Here is a 9,961-nt window from a genome sequence, read left to right on the forward strand (position 1 = left end):
GCAGCGGGCTGCCGGCAGCGCCTCGGCTTCAGGAGGGGCCGGCAGTCTACCCTGGCCGGGAGCCTGAGGAGAGGCCTTCGTGGGCATCGCTCCGGAGACGCACGGGCACGCCGTTATTCCGAGCACAGCCCAACCTTTTCAGGAATTTAATCTCCATTATGCATATTTAAGTTTTTTAAAAAAAACGGTCTTGATATATATTTATGGTCTAATGCACACTGGATTTGGTTTGGGGCTCTGTTTTGCTGTACTTACAGCCACTATCCGCCTCAGGAGGGGGCAGTTCAAATGACGCTTCCATCTGTTCTGTGTAGCCATCACGGGGAAGGCAGTCGAGGGATGAAGGATATGTGTTGCATCAGTTCAGCGAAGCAGTGGCCCACTATATGCTTGACATCTTAGAATTTTTCTTGTTAAAGCTCCTCCAGTTTTGGTGTTCAGTTGTAGGTTGTCTTCTCCGATTGAGGAGTAGTTAAGGTTGTCAAGTAGACTGAGTGATCCAAGGCTTTTTGGGTGGGGGTAAAACAGGGTGCTTTGTTTTTTTGTTTTGGGGTTTTGTTGTTTTGGGTTTTTTTTAAATGTATGTCACTTCTGCAGAGAGGTGGGTAAAGATATGATCTGGTAAGACTTTGAACTTCGTCAAATTGCCAGTGGTAGTCATAGATTTCTGCTTCTTTGACTTAAGTGTTGCTGGTCATAATAACGTGCATCTTACCTTTGGGATTGGAAGCAGGAGGAAAACATTATCATCACTGGTTTGGAAACAATAATAAATTTTATATTAAGGTTCAGGGAGTAAAATAGTGCTTAAGCAAGAACTTTCTTTTGATTTGAGTTGTTTTCATCAGTTAATTGATTTTTTTTTAATTGAACAGATTTAGTAAAAAAGTGTTTCAGTAGATATATGGCAGTTGATCACTTTTTTGATTTGAAATAGTGGAGCTCTTCAACATTCTTCTATAATATTTCTATGTTTGTATTTCTGTAGTGCTGGTGGGGTCTTCTAAATGCCAGTCAGCATAAAGCAAATAATCTGTTATGGTACATGCTTCCTTTGGAAATCTCATGTCACTTTTTTTTTTTTTTATTCATACACTACTCAGAATCCCAACAAAATAGCTGTTACGCTGTGTGCTTGCAGTCCTCCTTTGTCCTGTATTATAACTTTTAACTTACAGTGTGTTTCTACTGAGACAGTTGAACTGCTACCATAGGTGATTGAGGTCAAGTGACTGAGGCTGAAGTGATTTGAGGTGAAGGTACTTTGACTTGCTCAGTTTCCACTGTTACAAATTGCATTTATATGAATGCAACTACTTTAAAAACAAAGATTGGTCTTGGCTGGATCTGCCAACTAGACTCAGTTATAGAGGTGTGAGAGCTTGGTTAAGAAGCCTCTATCATCAGTCTGTTAGCAAGAAATTACGGTGATTATTTAACATGCAATATTAATAATGAATAGAAAGATATAATCAAGCATCTCTTGGAGAACTATAAAATTGTAACAGTTATGTTGAATTTTACTTGGAATTACACAGACTTATCAAACCAAGTAAAGCCTGGTAATAGCAGAATATGTGGCTCTATTAACTGTTTGGGTTTTTTTTTTAACAGCTATGAATTTGAAGATTTTTCCCAATTTGTAGTGGAAAATGTAACAGTAAATTGAAGACTGGAAATTCACTTTGTGCTCTCCCACTGCGTGTTGCTCTTTCTGTATGCACCTCTCTGTACCTCTTCATCTTTTCATACATACTATTCTGATAACTTCCTTAAGCGTTAGTGAAAGTTGAGGTTAATGAAAGTTGATTATTTCTTTAAATTATCTTCTAAATGGTTTGAAAACCAGTGATTCAGTACATAATGTATAGATGTTTATCACAGATTGACTGAAATAGCTGGAACTACTTTCTGTTTTACAAAGATACACTTTGTAGTGTAGAAAGTAGGTCTTAAAAATCTGAGCAAAGCTGGGGCCAGAAAGTCTTTTCACAAACAACCAAGTAATATAAAGAATAAAACAAAGAGCTCTTGGTGATCTAGTGACAGGCGAAGGAAAGAGTAACTGCAATTCCTAGAGAAGGCTCCAGACTGCCAGCTTGTGGTGAATGTAGCAGCACCAGCGTAGCAGTAGTCTAAAGATACAGATTCGTCATAAAATGGGCAGCCTGAGGTGCAAGTATGTAAAAGAACTTCATTTGGCAAACTGGATATTGGGAAAGTCTCTGCAACACATCATGATGGGAAGAAGACAAAACTCTTCAGAAGAGTAATTTTTTTTTCTTAATTTCCCCCCATTTATGCCTTTATAAACTTGTTATCTGTTTCAGATACTGCGAATAAACAACTTTATTTGCATGTTTAACTGAGCCTGTCATGAAGGAAAAATGATCTGATATTAGATGATTATAAAAAGGTAATTTCTCACTCCAGTCCCTGGAGCAAACTTCAAGTTCCTAGCTCCCCGTTTTGTAGAATATTGGAAAACTAAGAGAGCCTGCTCCCAAGAAAATTGTTTGGGTTCTCTGGAAAATAGGTGTTACAGGCTCAGAGAAGAAGGAGATGTCGCTGCAGTAATTGTAAGTAACCAACTTTGTTATTTTCAATACTGACATGCACATTGAACTCAGAAGGCTCCCAGGAGGCTACAACAAGAGCCTAAAACCAGTTGGAAACTAGATTTAATCCTTGTATCCCTTCCTACTGTGACAGAATGTAAAATATGCCTTAAATGTAGCTATTTCTCTGTCAATATTATGTTACACGTTACTAGACAATTGTAGATGTTCGGTTGCTGCAGACAGAGCTTTGTGTTCTGCGGTCCCAGAGTCTCCAGTCACTGAGCTGTTCGTGTTAATCTGATTTTTTGTTTCCTTACATCCATTTATTTCTTGGTAGAAAAGATAATAGTGATACTGCAGTGATAAATTGGTGTAGTCCTGTCTTTCTGAATTTGTATACCTTTGGAAACATTAAATGTTATAATGGCATATGATAATACCAATGTTGGGAGTATTAACTGTTTTGCTAGTTACCTTGTTGTAGCAGAATTGGGCAGTTAATGTATTGATCTCCAAACCTGCTCTAATAAGCTTGTTTTCCTTACTGAATGACTTAAACCTTTGACTTCACCTCTAGCAACTTCTGCATCAGTGATGCATTTTCCATGTGAAATCCTGAAGACAGAAACTATATCAAGAAATAGGAGTTCTTACATCAAGCACAAAGAATTGGTGCCTTTTGTGTACACTGAGGTAATATATTTTATAAAATGATCTTTTTTCCTCCTTGTATAGACTCCAGCCTCTTCTAGGACTCTATCTAGACAGTGTCAACTTAATGATCAAAACCTTAAAATAGAGGTCAGGAGTACTAAATTTGGATGTCTAATGTAGCATCTAAAGGACACGATTTCTAAGAACACTTAACATAGGAGAGTACTTATATATTTAGCATACATACCCCAGTAACTTCAGCAGGCACTTGGCTCTGCTCATCAGGTGTCAAGATGTCAAGTTGGGTGCTCAGGAATTAAAGAATGAGCAATTACACAGTAGTTGTGAGAAACTTGAAGCAGCATTCGCTGCCAAAACCATGATGCCTTTGTGCTTTTTTATTAATGACCTCATTTGTTACAAACACAACTGTCTAATCTCTTTATCGTTCTGGATTTATAGCACATCAGAGGTGTACATCAGTGATTTTTGACTTGGGAGTTCAGCATATGATAGCATGCTCACAGGATTTATTTATACTTAACCTTTATGTGGAGTAAGGATGGTGCTGGAACATGTCTTTTAGAAGTGCTCAGTTTGAAGTTCCTGTTCTAGCATTTTTTGAGCCTATTGAGATTCTGTCTACATTATGAAGCCATATTATATATCAGAACTGATTTATAGATGCGTGAGTTTGGACGATCTCTTTATTAGCCAGCATCAGGCCCTGGCTGAGGTGGTAGGCATGTCTGAGACAAGGCAAAGAAAACTTGCACAGGGCTCATTACTGTTTGTTAAATGATACATACGAGTTGGTTTTCTCTGAACAGAGGAAGCCATGAGCCATGTCTGATTCTCTTGGCTGTTTCTGTAGATGTCATGTATTGAGTCTTGCTTCTGACTTACTTTTTCACTTGATTTTTCCTCACCAGATTTTAATGTCACCTTGCTTTGTAGTCCTTTGCCTTGTAAGTGAGGAGACAGGGTTTTAATTCTGAATGAGCCCATCTATTTCAGGATTTCTTCTGCAGTAAATGACTAGGGATTCTAACAGCAAAGCTTCCTCCATTGCATACTGACTTAATCATCTGCAGACCAGGTCTGTCCTCTAAAATGAATGAGGAACTGGTAGTAAAGTAATTATGACTGGATTTGTGATTGAATTTTAACTTAATTATACTAAGGCTGAAGTATTAACTCATTGTAAACATTGGAGATCATTCCTTAGAGATACACATTTGTGAGTGACCTAACTAGGAAAACAACTTCATTCAGAGTTTATAGTTCATCACATTACACTTGCAAGTTTTGATACTGACAGCAAGGAATTGAGAAGTCACTCTAAGGATTTAATAAATAAAATAAACTTTATATATTATTAAACTTTATTAAGGCAGCAAGGAACTTTTTCTTGCTTGGATGAAGGCTGTGTAGAGGATCCTTTCCAGTGTAGAGGAAAGGATCATGGAGTAGGAGAGGGTTATCAGAGAAAGTAATGATGTATTTTCAGTAATATTGTTTACATGGGTTTTGCTGGCTGAGTTTGTGCTAAAAGAAGTGTCTTCTGAAATTCAAACCTGATGAGGAGAACAACCACAAGGAGAAATTAAAGAAATTAAGGTACTGAAATTGATGTTTGACTTGAGAAATATATTGTATATCAAATTTGTGTGGAGAGCACTTTGTTTTCCCTTTGCTATGGCTGCCTTTCACAAATTTTTTTCAGTTCAAATAGGTGTGCTTTTTTTGTTGCATTAACTGTCTATAAATTGTCTTTTATCTGCTACTAAGGTTTCCTCGTCTTGCAAAAAAAGAAATCAAAATCCAACATAAATTGTTTAGCCACAGTGTTTTGTAATTCTTTGCTATGCAAGTATATTTTTAGAACTTCTTACATAGCAATTACTGTTTTGCTTTTTGAGTCCTACCCATTACATTTTGTCTTTTCCTGTAACTTGGCTAGGTTAATTATCCTATGTGAATTGACAGACACCCCATTTCTAAACATGCAGCTTCTTTTATCAGTTAAGCTAATGACTAGGGATGCTGAAGGGGCACTCCCAAACCCTGGAATTACTTTCCTGCTGCCTCCCTTGCGCTGACGGTCATTTTCATCTGATCGTGCAGGGAGGCAATTCTGGGAGCTAAACAGAAGATCGGTGACTTGTTTATGGGAATAGCTTCCCATAAAGAGCTTTGCAGCTGGAGTTATTATGCAGAACATAATAAAGGTGCCAAACTGTAAACTCTAGGAATTGAATAATTAATGCCGAAGTGGCAACGATGGGAGAGAAGGAGCTCTGTCTGCTCTTTTGTAAACAACAATATCATTACACATAAGTGCAAATAGCTGTGCTTCAAAGGTTTGTGCTTGATAGAAGTCTCCAGTAGTTTTGCTGTTTAGAACACCTACAGGTGAGTAGGTGGGCAAGCTTTGTGCTTTTGCTGCAGAATTTTGTAATTTGGGGATATTTTGTTTTGTTGAAGTGTAGTTTACATATGCTTTCATGTATATCCTAGTACTGAAGATTCTTTTTTTATCTTTGCAGTGTCGTGTAGGCGTGAGCTCAAGCCCCACCTTCCATCATGCAACAGTTATGAGCATGTATGGTAGAGACCATCTTGTAACTGCAAAATCGCAAAGGTACTTGATGTTAAAGGATTCAGGATAGATAGTGGAAGGATAAGTAAGGCAGGAAGTAGGTTCCCTTGTCAATTGTGTATCTCAGCACAGTGCTTAACATATCTTTCTATCTGCAGTAGGTGACTGCAAGCAGTAGTTCCCACAAAGGCTTAAATGGAAGTGGGGTAAGGGCCTTTGGATAGCAGCTGTGCAGCTTAAAGACCACTCTGTCAAATGATCTTTAAGTATTATCTATAGATAACATTCCACAGGACTGCCTAGCAGATGCAACTCACAGAAGTATTTCTTAGCAAGCACACTGATATAGCTTGAGTTCTGGTGGAGCTGTGAAGATAAAAGAGCTCTGTCTTTATCAGTACCTTAAAAGGCTTAACTCAGCCTCCAGTCTGTTATAAAACTTGTGTTTCAGTGAAGACCATTTGTTTGGATCAGCATGAACTGAACTGTTCTGTTTCAAAGGATCTTACCAATTTTATAAATAGAGGGCCATTTTGATTCTGAGGATGAGAAAGATGGTGTGTGCAGGAAGTAAGAGTTAGTGAGGCCATAAGAAGCAAAAATCTTTGATTTCTTAGCAGTTGGTGAACATGGATGAACACCAGTATTATTTCATCTTTACTCACCTTTTTGTCATATTACAGCTAAAACTTCAGGATCAGAGGAATGAAGAGGAAAACGCAGATAATTCTTCCTGACCAGAGAACAAGGAAGATACTCAGTAAACATGTAGGGTTAAAAAGGGCCAACACTTTTCTTCCATATTTGAAGCCAAAAGGTTGTTTCTTGTCCTGGAATTGTCATCTAGGACTTTAGACCATATATCCACTCAGTCTGGTATGAAAAAGAAGTCAGCCTTTCTGCCAGTGTATCAGTGATAATTAGGAGATGGATCAGTGATAAGTGGATTTGTCTTTAAATACAGCAGTTCACAAAGATCAGTCAGAAGAGGTGGAGGAGCATTACAGCCTCGCAGACTGAAGATAAACAGTTGTTTTGTCTGTCAGCACATTGCCATAACATGTTTTTTAATAGGGTTTCAGCATCTTTTCCACAGTGTATGCTGTTCTGGCTTCAGTGAGGTTTGAGAACAACCAGCCTTGCACAGTCATGCCTGCAAGTACGCTACCAGTGCCATATACCACAACTGATGAGGTAAGTGAGATCAAAAAGCATCCCCTTGCAGAATGAGAGGACCATGATAATGTTGTATCTTATGAGACAGTGTTTTGGAGGGGAATATTAATCATGCATAGATGAGTCTGAAGGTATAAACTGTATAGGTGGAAGCCAGACTTGAAAACTTTATAGGGGTAGATTGTCTTGAGGCATCACATGACTGAGCGAAGTTAGGCACATTCTTCACAGTGATAGGAAGAATACACCCACGCACGCATGTTATGGCAGTCCCAAACCTATCTTGAAATGGAAAGATTCTTGCAGGTTCTAAAGGACGTGTGGAGTGGGTTCTGCCTCTTGCTTGTCCCTTCACCATCCAGCTGTTCAGACCAGCAGAGGGATCAGAGTTCCATCCAGGGAAGACCAACACCACTGCCAATATTTAAGTGCAGCAGCAGATCTCAGTTGATCTTTATTAATCTGTAAAACAAAGGTGATACATTTGAGCAGTATAGAAATGTGTTTCATGAAGCTTGATTCTGCAAGGAAAGAGGAGGATAAAGCAGATAAATAGCATTTGTGTTTGTTTACATGATCCTTCCTTCTTGAAGTGTTTCTCTTGAGAATTTGATAACTAGTGCAGATGAAAGCTGGTAGGCAGAAGATGCTCCTTCTGTGGAAGTCTTCCCTGCAGCGTGAGTCAGCAGTGGCAACTTAAGACCTTGATGAATCCAAGTAGGGGTACGTAGATTCTCATGGACTGGGACTGAAGCCCCATGCACACGTTGAGCTAGTGCCAAAAAAGGTGGTGAGGGTCGTGTTGTCATCAAACTGTGGTTCAGAGAGCCAGTTATTTTTTGCTTAAATTTGTACAGTATCCCAGTAGAATTGTTTCCTCCTTGTCCATAAATAGAAAGAATAGTACTTTGAGTCACCAAGTCTCACTTGTGAGATGGAAAAGGCAGAGGAAACAGATGTTTGAGATCATAGAAGAGTGTGCTGAGGACTAGTCAAATGCCCTAGACAATACTACATACTCTGGTGTTTTGAAATGATAGGGACTAACATACTGATATTTAACATGGAGGGAGGGGTTGAGGATCCTGATCTGGTAGTCTGTTATAATGTCAATGAGAAATGATTGAAAAGTGTAACGCTCCTAATACTGAACTATGTGTTGAGCCTGCTGTGATCTTTGTGCTGTTGCTCTGAAGTGCTATATGAAGGAATGACGTGCATTCTGTGCCAGAGCCTGGACAGCCTGTGGTGACAACTCCTTATACCTTCTTACAGAGAGTTATTGAGAGGATACAGAACACTGATGAACCCTGCCTGCATGCTAGTAATTTGAGGTGGAGACACTTGTCTCCATTATGGGAACCAGGAAATGAAGCTCAGCAGTCATTTGAAATTTTGTAGAGAATCTGAGGAGCAGCAAGGCCTTTCTGCATTAGGCTACTGTGGATCAGAAGTTTTTCATTTCAAATCTGTTAGGAAATCAGGTTCTGACAGTATAGCATGCTGTCGTGATTGATTCAGGCTGTGCTGTGAGTCCTTGGTCAATAGGTTGTGGGAATCGATGCTGCCGCTGTCTTTTTAATGAAATCATTTTGGAACTGCCACTTCCCATTTTTATCAGTGTGAAGTTTAAGACCTTACACCTTATGGATGGAGTGTTTTTACCAAATATGCCCTATGCACAGAGCTGGAAGATGAGTTTCAAGAAAAAGCCATGTAAATACAACAGCTTACTAGAGAGAATAAAGCATGAGTTTCAGCTACAAAGAGATGGTTAAATGATGCAAATACCAACAAGGAGCGCTGCGTCACTGAAGGGACATCCAGTTATGGAATGCTGTAGTCCACCTGGCAGGAAAAAAACTGGAAAAGTGCCAGACTTACTTGCACATCAGACACATGAGAATACGGACACCTGCAAGTTCTCTCTGGAAAACTTGTCTCCAGTTAGAAAGCATTTGTATAGCTGCAGGGCAGATACACATGTTGATTATCATTTAAAACAACTTTTTAAATCATAAGTAAGATTTTATTATTACTAGCTCCTCGACAACATTTATAAGTTCTAGTAATTTTTATACGTTGGGCACTGATTTTTATGATGTAGTTTACTGCTCCCTCTTTAATTTTTCTATCACAAGCTGAATTCCAGTGCAACAATATTAACTAAATCATAATGTTGTAAAACTGATGGTAGGATCACTTAAGTAATATAATGGGAGAGTAATTCCTCACAGGCGAGTACACAAAGGACCAGATGGTCTCTACATACTTTTTTTTTTTTAATATTGGAAATTTAAGTTACTAGGCCTGTCTATCCTAAAGATCTATCTCTATGTGAAATGCGCTGCAGAAGTGTTAGCTGTTTTAATAGTTTTGTTAAGAGAGCAGCACGCTGGTTCCCTGATTGGGGGTGGTGGTGGGAAGGAGTTTGAAAGTACTTTGCCTGTTCTATGGGATTTCCTTAGCAAAGGTACTTAAGCTCTCTGGACCTTGATTCACTTTCTACAAGTAATGACAGGTGTATCTATCTCTGAAGTCCTGCTCATAAACTTATGGCAGGACAAACTGCTGTTTGAAGCAAGCAAATACAGTAGTGCTAGAGAAAACATAAAAATGAATTGGTCAGCTGTTTTGAAGAAAGGTTTACTGGTGGTTACAGATGGGCCAAGACCATCACACATCCTCTTGGCTGTTTACTTTTTATTTACAAGGTGCAGGACTTGTTCTGTATGATCCACAAAGGCAAGTGTTTGTCTCGGGCTGGGCTAGTTAGAAGTTGTTTTTTTAAGCGTGTGGGTGCAGCTGCCTCGCAGAAATGTGTTGCAGTAAAATCCTCCAGATCTCGAATATGGCTGTAATGGCTGTCTAAAAATAATACGTAACAAAGGGTGTCCTTTGCCGGGAGAGCCAGAAATAACTTGCTTTTGCTTTGTCAAAACGTGAGGCTATGATCAGGTAATTTCCA

General features: G+C 39.0%; 1 protein-coding gene across 7 annotated transcripts in view; it reads left to right on the forward strand.

Annotated features, from left to right (window-relative positions):
* Positions 1 to 6: 6 nt before the first annotated feature.
* Positions 7 to 9,961, forward strand: part of BRD1 (bromodomain containing 1) — a 72,798-nt gene continuing 62,843 nt past the window's right edge. For 5 of the 7 annotated variants that reach the window (XM_026840988.1, XM_026840991.1, XM_026840992.1 and 2 more), the window contains exons 1-2: positions 7 to 3,254; positions 4,148 to 7,011. The gene's annotated coding sequence lies outside the window, so the exon portion shown is untranslated. The remainder of the gene's footprint in view (positions 3,255 to 4,147; positions 7,012 to 9,961) is intronic. The other 2 variants (XM_026840989.1, XM_026840990.1) reach the window with 2 other exon arrangements.

Source organism: Athene cunicularia (assembly GCF_003259725.1).
Source record: "Athene cunicularia isolate RWA chromosome 1 unlocalized genomic scaffold, athCun1 chr1_part2, whole genome shotgun sequence".
Lineage (NCBI taxonomy): Eukaryota > Metazoa > Chordata > Aves > Strigiformes > Strigidae > Athene > Athene cunicularia.